Source organism: Agelaius phoeniceus, chromosome 14 (assembly GCF_051311805.1).
Source record: "Agelaius phoeniceus isolate bAgePho1 chromosome 14, bAgePho1.hap1, whole genome shotgun sequence".
Classification (NCBI taxonomy): domain Eukaryota; kingdom Metazoa; phylum Chordata; class Aves; order Passeriformes; family Icteridae; genus Agelaius; species Agelaius phoeniceus.
The window spans coordinates 7,175,584-7,189,343 of record NC_135278.1 but is presented as its reverse complement, the minus strand read 5'-3'; the positions used below and the strand labels follow the sequence as shown (position 1 = coordinate 7,189,343).

Sequence of the window (13,760 nt, the reverse complement as noted above, 5' to 3'; positions counted from 1 at the left end):
TGCTGGCCCCACAGGGGCAGTCCCAGGGAAGGCTGCCTGGAACAGCGTTAATGCTTGATTGGATGTGGCAGCAGAAGGACACACACCATGCACTCAGAGATAACCTTTGGCAGGGAATTCCCTCTGTCACTCTCGTCCTCTCTGATAAAAATACAGTAACTGGTAGGCATTTGTGAAATGAGGAAGCTGGAGCCTTTCAGGTGATTTAACCTGAATGCAGCAGAGTGCCACGAGCGCTGAGGCAGAGCCTCCAGAGATGGCAGTGGGAGATCTGTGCCAGGCACCACTGCAGGGAATGACCCTGTGGGATCCTGATCTCAGCACAGAAATTCCTCCAGAGCCATCAGGGGTTTTGGCAGGCTGACAGCAGTGTAAGATCAGGGTGTATGTGTGCTGTGCATACCTGATGAGTTGTTGTAGTTGCCTGTGAAAAAAAATTGGTCTTTGAATATTTCTTTTTAACACTTTTTACTTGCAGCAAGAAGACACTGTTTCAACATCAAGATACTGCAGCTTCAGCTGGAGTTCCACTACTGTTCATACAAAGATTCAAGAGAATATCCTAGAGAAAGCAAAGTGGTTTTACTCCTTTTTATACAATTTTTTTGGTGATATCTGTATGTGTGTGAGCTCTGTATGAGCAAATATATACATGTAAGTATGTACATCTGTTTGTTTAAATAACAGGTGTTGTGCTTTGCTGTGCCCTAACCAACACCAATTGCTGTGCTGCCTTTGTAAATATGCTGTACTGGCTGATTCTTTTGCATTCTTTGTGCTATCTTTGCTTATGCTGAATAGCAGCTGACACTTTAATTGGGATGGCTGAGCTCAGGGCATTTGCCTTTGGAATTGGACACTTTTCAGTGCAAAGAGAGGGTACCACAGGCTGACTCTTCTGCCTTTATCCTCAATCAAAACTCCATTAAATCAGACCTATAGTTTGTGGCATTCTCCCTGGGACATTCTCCCTTGCATTGAAATCCATGGGAAAGGCTGGAGACTTCGTTTTTAAGGTTAATTAGGTCCTGAAAAGGATTAACTGGATTTGTTTTATCTATATTTTTTTATCCTATTTTTAAAAAGCTTTTTAATTACCTTCAACTTTGTTGGTATATTCAGATACACTTTTCCCTTTACAGGAAAAAAATTATGTACTTTTGAGTTTATCAAAAGCCATTTTGATAGACAGACTCTAATTCTCATTTAAAAAAAATGAGCATAGTGCTTGACATTGTGTTAAAATTTAGGCATCAGATATTACTATATATTAATGTGAGTTGCACAGTTAATCTTTATTTTTGTTTAACCGACTGCTAACATTATTCACTGCTTAAGCACTAAATGTGAATTTGATTTTCAGTTGGCTACACTGTGTTTGGAGAGTAAAGGAAAAAATAGTTTAGGGCATAACCATTTAAAAATTCTTTTAAAAAGGTGGCAGTTTCAGAAGCCATTTTTTTAAATTATTATTTTCAAGTTCCCATAATGAATCTGCTGTGGACCCTACTGCTGATTCAGAAAGGTAAATACTCTCCTTTGGCTTTTGGCTGCATGAAAACATTTCTGTATAGATATGATAACAATAGTTAAGGGACCTGCCTGTGGGCCAGCAAAAACATCCCCTCTGTGTCCCTAAAGCCTGCCTAGCACTGCCAGCAGAGACAGTCTCCTTGTAGAAGACCATGCAAGGTTTGAGGCTGGAGTCACTCTCATAACTTTCTTCTTTTTGTTACTGAAAATAGAGCTATTTATCATGCTTACCCCTCAATGTCAATATACATGAGGAATAGAATGTGTTGTAGGAGGGAGGAGGGAGATATCATCTTGTTCTTTTACTCAATTTTAGATGAATTGATTTTGCAGGGGAGTAAATTTGTATTTGTAGTCCTCCTCCCCATTCCAGGTTTCCTTGTGTTGCATTCACTTCCAGCCCTTTCTCCCACATCTCTTCAGAAATAACTGGGTTCTCAGTTATTTTCAGTAAAATTCAATTCTCTTAACCCTTAGCAATAATCCAGGCAGGAAGGGTTTTGAGCAAGTGCAAGAAAGGCCCTACAATGTCAGCATAATAACATGGCTCTTCTCATTCTAATGGCATTCCTTGCTCCTTGTTAGATTAAAGAAGTTTTCTGTGGCTTTTTTCCTGTTGCTGTACAACACACTTCAGTCACGAAATGGCAATGTTCTCCATGGACTGCAGGATTTTCTTCTTGATTCTTTTCTTCTGTTCTTATGATCCCTTTCTTCTCATCTTAGCTCTGGCTCTTGGTTTGTATCTGTTGTACTGCATGTAAAATGCTTGGAAAGAGCAAGAAGGAACAGAGACTGACAAGACAGACTTCTGATCAATCATGTCACACCAAAAAATATTAATAAAAATAGTAGTCAGACTGGAAGAGGCACAGAGGAGGGACTGCTGTGGGAATGCTGAAGAAAAGTGGGGTAAACTCCAGTTTTAGAGCGTGGTTTGAAGATCCCACTCTTCTGTCATGTTTGATACCCACAAACTCTCCTGTTACCAACCCTCAAACCACAGTGTGATGATTCCCAATGGGGCAAAGGCAGGCCAGCAGAACCTACTGTAAGAACACAGGTCCTTGCATTTTTCTTGGTGTTTCAGTGCTCTGTTTACATGAGCACCCACTGGGTTCAGCACTAGTGACCCACTGGAGATGCTGAGTGAATGAAGCCACACAATCAGTCAAGCTTAGCTTCAGAAATTATTGGGACCATTACGAGATCTTGGAGTTTTACTTGTCCATCCCAGCTGTGTTTCACTCTTATGAAATACACTGAGGCATTTCACACCTGCTGTCACCTTAGAGTTCTTCAGTACAGCCCCATTTGATGCTGCTTCAGGCATCCAAGAACATCTGGAGAGTCACTGATTTCAGCCAGCCCTCAGAACATCCTCAAATCCTGGCATTGCTGCTCTCATATCTTTGGGGTGCTGCAGGAATCAGTTGACACAAACAGACACAAACAGATTAACTGGAGGTGCAGAGCACTGAGGTATGGTTGTTCACAATTAACTAGTGAATTTTAATGGCAGCTGAGTCATGGATTGCCCCTGTGGCTTAGAAATTGTTGACCAAACAAAGTGGTGGGTTTATTTGACATTCAATGCAGAACTGCATTTGGTATCTATGCTCAGAAGCCCCTTGCTCTGAGCAGGGGAAAACACAGCATAGGGTGGTCATTGCTCCAAGTATAACCATTGAGTGAAAGTTTCCTTGATGACATTGGCAGCAGAACACAAGAGCACAAACCCAGTCTCCTTTGAAAGATAATTTGTTTTTGCAGATGTTAGAAAACAAGTTGGTTATTTGTTCTTTGGAGTCCATACAAGGGAATGTCTGATAAGGAGTTGCTTTTATGCTAAGAAAGTCAAGATGTTTTATGTGATTGCTTAGAGTCAGAAGAAAGCTGTACTAACAGACCTTAGCAAGTTATGGACCTAAATCCATCCTTTTCTGGCACCTCCCAAAAGCAAATTTTACCTTGCTAACTGGCAAAATGCCATCTGAGCAGGCCAGCTGTGGCTGGGTTCATCTAATGTGTTTGTTGAGGTCAAATCTCCTGGAAGGCAGTGGAGCAGAGGTGCTGTGTCCTGAGTTTCTGAGGCTTCATCTGCTAATTGGATAGACTGTCTCTGCCTTAGTGCTGATCAGAGTTAATGCCCAAGATCAAAAGATAGCTCAATGAAGATAAATTTGCAGCATGAGAGATTTTGTCGTGTGTTTAAGTTACTGAAATACAGAATAAGCAGAGCACTGGTATTATATAGGTGTGTGCAAGAGTGTTGTGAGGAAAGATCCTGAGGCACTCATGGAATCTGAAAAGGTGGACATAGGGTTTAAAGAAAATTAAGTGTGCTAATTTGTGTTTGAAGTTATAATCTCTTCCCAATATATTAAAGTTTCTCCCTCAAATTCTCTACAAATGATCCCATATCCCTAGAACGTACCATAGGACTTTCTGCTTGCTGTGGAATCTTTCCACCACTATAAGATATTGTAAAACTGTTTATAAACTGAGACAAAACTGGTTCTGCAGGCCATATGCTGTGATACAGGGAATTCTGACTGCAAGAAAATCAGAGGAACTCCTGCCACACAGGTGTAGGAATGGGGAAGCACAGTCTTTGGGATACTATTCCTCCTTTTACAGTAGTCAGCAAAGTTTTTCCAAACCCCTTTCTTGCTATTCAGACACTTTGGGATATATGGCAGGTGAAGGCTTTTGAAATAGAGTGAAATAGTGAAATCCAACCTGGAATCATGGGGGAGCTTTATTTAAACCAGGTGTATGTACACACACACTTCCTATGCCAACAACCTCCTCTTTGCCCACATGGAAAGAAATGTTTTCTCTAAATTTGCAGCCAATACACCCTGTTTGCATGTGTTACACTTTCAGGGCATCAAACAGTGATCAGCAGGCTAAGGCTGGAGGGGGACTGAAACTTTCTTTCTGCTGCAGAACCTTCTTGTGGGGTGTAAGACAATGAGGAAACATGGAGACTGCTGAGGAGGTTTGTACAGGTAGTGCTCACCATCCTTTGAAGGGCACAGGAGTGGTTATGCAGGGCAGGAGAGGCACTGTTTAAGGTAGCTAGAGCCAAGCTAGGGTCCAGCAGCAGCAAATTGTTGTGTGTGTGTGTTCTGCTGCTTCATCAACAGCACTCGGTGTGCCTGCAGTGCTCTGACCTTTGATGTCCTGTGAGCATGAGGATGCTTTCAGTTTTTTGCCTCATCTACCTCTTCCTGGTCAGGTGGCCTGTAGCAGACTCTGACCACAGTGTCACCCACCATGGGCTGCCCTCTGGTCCTGGCTGCCAGCTGGCATCTGGCTCATCACCTGCCCCAAGGCACAGACAGCTCCATGTGCCTCAGCTGCTCTCTCACATCAAGGGACCTTCAGCTTTAATGTCCTGTCCTGTGCTTCCTGAATATCCATCCCTGGCAGCCTCCATGGCAGCTGACCACTGCCCTTGCTTCCTTACAGCCTAGTGCACAGCATTGCTGTGATGCCAGTGGGATCACAGCCCATCCCAGAACTTTTGTGGCTTCTGTTTGTCCCCTGTAGTGTACAGGCACTTACTGGGGATCATTGTGAACCACGATGAACCAGCACCAGTCTTTGAACCCTGCCCAGACACACCTGTCCAGCAGCAGGGCAGGTGCAACAGAGGCCAACCAGCCCCAGAAGGACTTCTTGACTTGCACAGCTCCACTGAAGCAGCTGACATCCAGGGGCAGACACTTTCTCAGTGGCTCAAACACCTGCCCCAGCACTTTGGTAATGCTGCCCTGCTCTCAGGCAGGTGTGTGAGTCTCACTGCCTGTTGATGTGGTGTTTTCAGGAGTACCAAGAGCACAGGATTTAGCAAAACCATGGCCTGAGCCCTCAGTGCAGCACTCATTAGCAGCAGGCTCAGCCTTGGCTCTGCCTGGTGCATACTAATGTCTTGTTTTGATCCTTCCAGGCCATGGGAATTGTCCCCACACGCTGCGTCCTCAGCCACTCCTCCCGTGGGCTGCCCGGGGCGCTGGGGCAGCACCCAGGGCACCTCAGAGGTTTTGGTGAGTTCCAGGTGATCCCAAGTACAAGGGGGAAAAAAGGAAACTATCACTTGTTCAGAAGACTGCACAGCATTTATGATAAGTAAGATTTTGCTGTTTTTTCCTCTTAGGGTGCAGGCCCTTTTTCATAAGTTCTCTGCTGCCTCGGGTTGAGACAGGATGCCCTTTATGCTGGCAATATGATGCTATGGAGCTGGCAGCCTTCCTTTTTCACAGCCCCACACTAAATGCAGGGCAAGCAGGCAAGGGAAAATAAATCTGAAAAGGGAGAAGGTTGTGCTGTTCTAGTTTGCCTTCCCCTCTTTCCTGCCTGCTCTTTTCCTCAGGTCTTTTGCCCTGCTATAAATGCAGGTAAAAGCCTCCAGTCACAACGGGAAAATGGAGAGAGCCATGGGCTCCGGCAGCGCGCATCTACTCTAATTTCTCTTTTCTTTCTTCTAGTAATCCAGACAAGACTTGCATGTTTTCTGCTCCATTCTTTGGGTCAAGAACACACTGGTTAATAGCCAATTATTTCATGCCCTAAGGAAATTTTGGCAAAGAAGTTCCTGGGAAGAGTCAACTTGTTTTGGGAAATGAGACTAATATTCAGTAAGTGAGATATTTCCCTTTGCTCTCCTTTGCAATACTGTCCCATCTCAGCACAAGGCTGAATTTATTGCTGTAATAGCTGTGATTCAGACAAAGCATAATCATTTCCCAGAGTTGGTTTTTTGTTTGTTTTTTTTTTTGTTTTTCAAAAAAAGTGAAGTTTTAGCCAGGACACTATAGCAAAAATTTCAGTTAGGTAATAAAATTCTGCTTATTAAAAATTTTCCTTTTAAAATCTGTCCCAAACTACTGGTTGCTTTTCCTTTGAGCACTTTTAAAGGGATAATTCACTTTATATTCACAGCTTTCCAATTCTGAAGCCGGCTGAAATTTTCCTGGACTGCCTAAACCAGAATGTGCAGCTCCAGCTGAGATATCTAAAGGTACATTTTTGCATGTTTAATTGTTGTTGTTTGTATTCTTGTTTAGACACAACTCATGTAGACTCAACCTATGACTAGCAGAATTAAACAAAATTATTTGCATAGGAAAAACAAGCCTTATTTAAAACTATTTTTTAGTAGGAGTAGCATAGAGCATGAATAAATTAAATTTGTGTATCAAGGGCTGTTTTACATGTACAAAAATCTAATAGTGAAAAAATAGGCTGAAAGATAATCTGAGGCGAACAGTCTGGAACAGCAACCCAGAACAGATGATCCACAGTATAAATTACTGCAATTTATTTTTTTAATTTACTTGTGCTACTTTATTATTGTTTATTCATTTGATAGATGGCATTTAATTTCAGTTTGAGAGCTTCAGGATGAGTGTTTGATGCTAATGGTTGGAATTTACTCCTGGGCAGAAAGCCAACGTGCCACAGCCATGTTCCAGTGGTGCCCTCCAAGCTGTGTTTAAGTGGCCTTCTGCTGCCCTTGGGGTATGTTTTACACAGGAAGCTAAAAGCCTAATGCAGGCCTGCAGCTCACTTGCTGGAGCAAGAGAAAGATGCTTTTCCCTCTCTCCTGGTCTCTGCAGCAAGAAAATCAAATTATTGGATTACTGGCCCTTCGATTGTGCTCAGCGCAAATAGTTCAAAATCCCATTGTACTGGAGACCTTTGAGATGAAATGTAAATGGATAAAGAAAACAAATGTATTAAATTGGTCTAATATGTCAATAGTGTGCTATTACTTGATTAAGTGGAATGGCTATGACTGTTCTTCTAAACAGCCTGATGTATGTAAGACATCTGCTGCTAGGCTGGCCACACAAAAAAAAACCCAACAAACTAATAAACCAAAAAAGGCATCCACAGGAGCCTACGAGAGGCATAAATTAATGCAGATTTTCTTTCCTTGCTTATTTTTATTTCTGGAGAAGAAAATCAAAGCAAGCAGATCGATCCTGTGCAGGGTTAAAATTGCAATTACACAGGGATCTATGCAGCACATGAAATATTGGGGCTGATAGATCAGAACCTGACTGCTTTGTTCTACATATACCTCTGTATGCATTAGCGTGAACTTAGAATTTCCTGCTTTATGTAACTTTTTTTTTACTTGCACATGGGTTTTATGTATTTATTTAGGGCTAATTCCTATTTTTTACCATGTATTTTTAAGACATAATATCAGCTAAGAGTGATATTATGGATTAAAATCTAATGGATTTTAAACTACCTTGTTGTTGTAATTTTTGTGCATATTCACACATAATATCATGATTCAAATGTCACTCCATCGTGCAGAATAAATAGGTCCACAGGAAAGTCTAAGTGAAGTAAATTATTGTACTTTTCAAAGTAGAGAAAACTTCTTTAACAACCAAGGATTCAATTCTTCCATTTTATATTAGGCTGGTTGGTTTCTCTCCAAGTTTCTTGTTAAAATCATCTTACTGTCCTTTTGTATTTATGTGTCCATAGAGCAATAAATAGCTATTGAAACACAGTTGTTACTGTCAGTGTCACTGCCACTGTGTTTGAATTCCTTTCACTCCACAGGTTTGATGAAACCAGGGTAGCTCTTGTGTGCAAGTGCCAAATATGTGAGCACGTATTCTAATGACTTGGGTTTCAAATAGAGCCTCCAGAACTGACTAATAAAATGCACATTAAACTAGAGGCTGAGATATATTTTTTTAGCTTGTTGAGATTCTAGCACATACTGGTATTCATAAGATAATAAATGTGAAATGGATTTGATGCTTATCCACCTGAACATTTCTGAGCTGTAAAAAATAAAAGAGATTGATAGACAACGCCTTCTCTCTTTTACAACTAATAAGCTTCTAGTTCATTAAGTTATTACATGCCATTCCTTGTCTGACAAATAGAATCCATAATTCAGTTTTTCCCAGAGTTGCACATTCTTTAAGTCTACAGACTAAATCACCAGAGCACATTTTGTCAATAAAGCTTCTGTTTGGTGGGGGAAGGAGGGGGCAGTTAAGTAAAGTAATATGAAATGCAATCGGTTCTTGGTGTCAGAGGTCATTTATTAGCTTCAATATTGCTTTTATTCTATTTATACATTCACTAAATGATGATTGTTATGGAAAGTCTGTGGTTATTCACTGCATTATATTTAAAATGTTTTACATATTGTTGCAGGCTCTTACACTTGGGAATCTTTAACATTATCTTGAGAAGTAAACTGTGCTTTTGCAAGGAATCCTTGACAATGTATTAGTTCAGCTCTGCATTTACTGAGGGATAAAGGCTTTCTTCTGTGAGCAGTGGGAAAGCCATAGAGGCAAACAAAAAACCAGCCATGTTCTGCAGCCCTGAACCAAAAGACTTGTCACTTCCTGAGCCAGAACTGCCCAGCACAGATGCAGGCAGCCAGTGACACCTTCAGCGTGGAAAGTTATATGGGACTGATTTGTGTCCTAGACCAAGGTTCCAGCACTGCTCTTCTCACCAGGGCTTGAAGAGGGATTGCTGTGCTCTGTGTTGAGTATAATATACGGTATCTATTTGTAGAAAATACAACCTGGTGATAAAATGCTTGCCTAGGGAGTGGGATAGAGTGGTCCAGGCTCTTCGCAGCTTGCAGTGATTTAAACCCATTTTTGCAGTCCAGAGAAACAGGCAATCAAGACAGGGGGAGAAAAAAGCAGTGCCCTGCCCTCCAGGCCTGGCATTGGGTGGATGCTCTGCCAAGGGTCCCCAAGGTTGCAGCTGCTGAGAGCAGTGAGACAGCACCCCCTAAGGAGGGGTGAGGCTGGGAGCTGGCAGGGGGAGCAGGGCAAAGCAGCTGCCCTGCAGCACTTCTGGGGTGGGCTGGGGTAACCATTGCATTGCCTTCCCTGGGGAGCTGTTGCCCTGACCCTGGGGAGGCTCAGAACTTCTTCCCTTGTCTGCCCCTATTCTGATTAAAGCTTTCCTTTTTCCTTGCAGTGGAAATTAGGAGCTGTGAGCAGCTGTCATTTTCACCAGAAGGAGAAGAAGCCATTCCCTGCCCCAAAGTGTGCCAGGGGTATCCGGTTCAATTTCTGCAGGCATCCAGGAATTAGTGTCACCTCTAGAGGTGAATGAAAGTCAGGGTTAGTCTGGGTAAGGAGGGGAATGAAGGAGGGTAGCACTGAGCAGGAATATTCAAGCCTGCACACTGCTGGGAGGAGGTGTTGAGTAACATTTCAACCAGTCCAGGTCTGTCCAAAATGCTCTGACACTGTATTATTGTACTTTAATATGGGCTAGTACCTCTCATTATATTTTTAGTTAACAAATACACAGGTGATTGTTGCAACTGAAGGATAATGGTGTCTTTGGAAAGCACTATTTTAAAATGAGATGTTGTAACATGGAGTTAAGACAACAGCCTAATGGGGTTGCTGCTCATGACAATTACTGACTGTGAATTATAAATGAGAGAACAATAGGAAACATTATTTCAGTAGAAAATGTAATAAGTGAGGAGAAGCCAAAAGTCTTTAATTGCTCCTTTCCCCAGAGATCACTCAGAGCTGCTCTCATGCTGAAAAATCCATCTTTGAAGAAGATGCAGTTCCTGTGTGTCCAGTCTCTGCAGTGGTTCCTGACAGCAGAGCAGAGCAGGAAACTCCAGATCCACACTGGTGCTCACTCTTGGGCTTGAAAACCCTGCTCAGGATAGATCCTGTCTTCCCAAAATGGGAATTATGCTGCTGAGGCTGTATTAGTGCCCTGAGCTAACCTCTGTAAGGAAGGCTCACTAGATCATCATGGAAATGAATGAGTCAACAATGCTTTTGCCTTATCAAAGCATTTATAACATCTGATTTTTCTAGATAGCTAGGTAATGAAATATTCAGTATTCTGATGGAGTTTCCTAATCCACTGTCACTCTTGTCTGTGACTGTAGCCTGTGTAATTTAATTAGCCATTTATAACTTTTGTACATAATATATAAAAAATAGCAATGAGCTGAAAACACTGAAAATATTCACAAGAACCAGAAAAGCAGACTGGTAGCTGTGGGTCTTCTGTAACTGCTGATATCTCCTGAGAGGCCCTTACACTGAATTTATCCAGGATTTTGAGCTCTTGCTTTATGTTTAAATAAATGAATCTATTATCGTTAAGCTTTTTGCTTTTTTATCAGGGAAAAATTTAATGAGAAAGTTTAGCTCATCAGTGTTAAGTTTTCTACTAATTAGGTGAAGTGATTTTTCTTCTGCATGCAGTTTCTGTTATCTAGCACTCCTGAGCTAGTGGGTAGCATCCACAAATAGTGCTGCCCTGCTTTAGTCTTTTCAAAAAAACAAAAAAAGAAGGTCTAAGAAGTTATTGACTACTATAGCATTTACATTCTGTGGGAACAAGTAAAATGACATTTAAGAGCTGCATGTTGTTTCTGTAATTCCAGAACTGGAATAGATATGCTCAGCCTTTCTGCTATGGTGTATTCTCTTTCAGTAACAAGACAATTTATGATTCAAAATAATATATTTGACAGCATAAATAAGTGATCTGGTCACATCCACTAAGCATGTGGTTTTGCTCATTGTTGTAAAAACCAAACCAAATTTTCATTCCTCGCCAAACCAACACTCATTCCTGGCCCACTGGATATTTTTTCATGCTGGTTGTTTTTTATTTTACAGGCCTATAAAGTGCTGCTATGGAAGTCACTTTTTTCCCTGCTGAGTGAATAAATTACAGGTCCTGGAGCAGTGCTCAGTGTGCTGTAATTCCTGGCTATAACATCTATGAGATATGTTTAAACTGAATGATCCACTGCTCAGAGGAGTGATGGCTTCTTTTACAGCCCTCTTGTTCTTGCAGACAGTAAACCATTGAAACAGACCATGAAGACAAGGGCAAGTTCACCATATTCTCATCTTTCCTGGAGTTGCATGCACTTTTGTCTGTGCTGTGGGACACCTTACACCTCACACCTAACACTTTCAGGACTAGCCAAGTCTTGGCATTAATAATGTTTTGTGTGTGTGGTTTTTTTTTCCCTCCAGTCTATATTTTGAATTATAAAACTTTGATAATTTCTAGAAAAGGTTATATTTCTTTCCAAAGCAGATACAAGCTTCAAGCTCATATGTAACCTGTATGTATAAAACCACCTTGAAAGATGTTATTGTTCCTTCCAGTAGTTTTTTTCTCCATCTGCACAGAAAATGTTTTTCCACTTCCAGGCAGACTCTTCTGTTCCTATCTCTCATGTACTCAGTCACCTTGTAAATGCAGAGCATTATTGTACAGAAGAAGCTTTTTCACAGACTCCATGACTTTGACAATTACTTATTGTAATTTTTTCATCTCTCCTGTCCTTTTTGACAGATCCTGCAAGATTATTTTATCCATTATGTGGCCCTCTTACTTGACATTCCTTTGTCATTGTTCTGAATGCAGGCACAAAGAGCTGAAGAAGGCTGGGATGCAGAGGAGGGGAGAGGCCAGGATGGTCACCCAGAGCTCCCAAAGCAGGAGTGCCTGGGCAGGGCTGGGCTCTCACACTGCAGCCAAGGTAATTGCACTGCACATCTATTTAAATGCTAGAGAATAACACACGTGCTCACACCCTCCTCATGGCTTAGCTGCCCTTCATTCCCAGCAGCAAGATGACACAGAACCCTTTGTGGTACTCATGCTGGAAGTTGTGGTTGAAAACCCTCACTCTCAGTACCCCCAGACCCCTTTCCAGACTTTACTGAGTTTCTACCAGTGAGTAGCATGCTTTAACATTTTACTGTTTTCATGTATTTAAATATAATGCTTCTCTAGCTACTAATTTTATTTTCCTGTTTAATTTATTCTCCCAATTCTCTGGCCTTCAGTCAATGCACTGAGTGATTAAATTATTATCCCAGTAATGAGATTTGACACAATCTATGCCAGTTACCTGTGTGACCTGCTAAGTAGGTTAATTGGCAACCCTGAATAATTATCACCCACCTCATCTTGCTGACTGAGAGTCTGACAAATAAATGAAACATAAAAATGCTGAAAATGACACACCAATTTTAATTTCAACTTCTGAATTGTTTCAAAGAAACCTTTTACTTAGTAGCTTATTAATAAAATTCAGCAATTGAAAAAATACCTTGTGAAGATACTAGTTTTATTAATATGTAGATGTTTGCTCTTGTGCAAAAGCTTCCTAGAGGAAAATGAACTCTGTGACATATTAGATGAACAGGTCCCTCTATTCTGCAAATTGCTTATATAAGTCAATTGTTGCATCCTCAGAGACTGCTCAAAAGTGAGGAAAATTCAAGAAGTCAAAGTGATATTTGTGGTGACAATGCAGTAATTATGTTTTAATGCTTTTCTGTGAAATCTTGAGAATTATAAATTAATTTTATTGTTTAATGAAAGCTGTGATCCTATTTCCCAGGAAAGGGAGTTAAGAAAAATAAATATGGTACCTGGTGACGCTGATTTGTATTGTGTATCTAATCTTTTCTACTTTGTTCATTTCTGAAAAGCCAGGATGCTATTTCTTCCTGCCCTAGAAAATGTAAGATTGGAGCTTAGAGAGGAAAAAGAATGGAGTCCTACAGATGAGAAGATGGGTTAAAAATTTAAACTTTTGGTCTCTTCACAAGATAATCAGCTCAAATTAATGGGTCAGAGCCATAGATTTAGTGAGATTGCTCCCAAAATCATTCCTCTGCCCTGGCCAGAAATGTCACCAAACCTTGGGGTAGAAAGAACAATCAAAGAACTCATTTGTTATCAGCAGTTAATGGCTGCAACATAAAGTGTCTTTGGAGAGGCACTTTGGAGAGGGGGAGCTGCTCTGCCCTGTCCTGGGGCACTCCTGTGGCACAGGGGATGGTCCTGGGCTGGTCCTTTTCCACAGGGACCCTGCAGCCTGCAAGCACAGGCACCACTGATGCAACCACACAAATAAGTACTAAAGGCATGGTAACTTTGGGCCATTTACATCAGCTTATCATGTGCCATGTCTCAAAATTTCAGCATGGTTTTCCATTAAATAAAAGCTTGTAACATCCTGATGTCCCATCCCTTCTGGCTGCTATTGACATTCCTCTTTGTCAGCCTCTGCAAAAATAGGTTTCCATTTCTAAGCCCATTCCATTACAGAAAGCAGAGTGTGCTGTTTGCTGTGTCCAGGATGGATTCTTCAGGTAGATAACCCATCCAAAGCCATTCCATCCTTCACTTTGTTG

General features: G+C 41.4%; 1 protein-coding gene across 1 annotated transcript in view; it reads left to right on the top strand.

Moving 5' to 3' along the window:
* Positions 1-13,760, top strand: part of LOC129125975 (uncharacterized) — a 25,159-nt gene extending 11,399 nt beyond the window's left edge. Inside the window, exons 3-10 of the mRNA XM_077186164.1 lie at positions 479-654; positions 4,423-5,329; positions 5,492-5,670; positions 6,030-6,179; positions 6,484-6,562; positions 9,526-9,655; positions 11,214-11,429; positions 11,977-13,760. The gene's annotated coding sequence lies outside the window, so the exon portion shown is untranslated. The remainder of the gene's footprint in view (positions 1-478; positions 655-4,422; positions 5,330-5,491; positions 5,671-6,029; positions 6,180-6,483; positions 6,563-9,525; positions 9,656-11,213; positions 11,430-11,976) is intronic.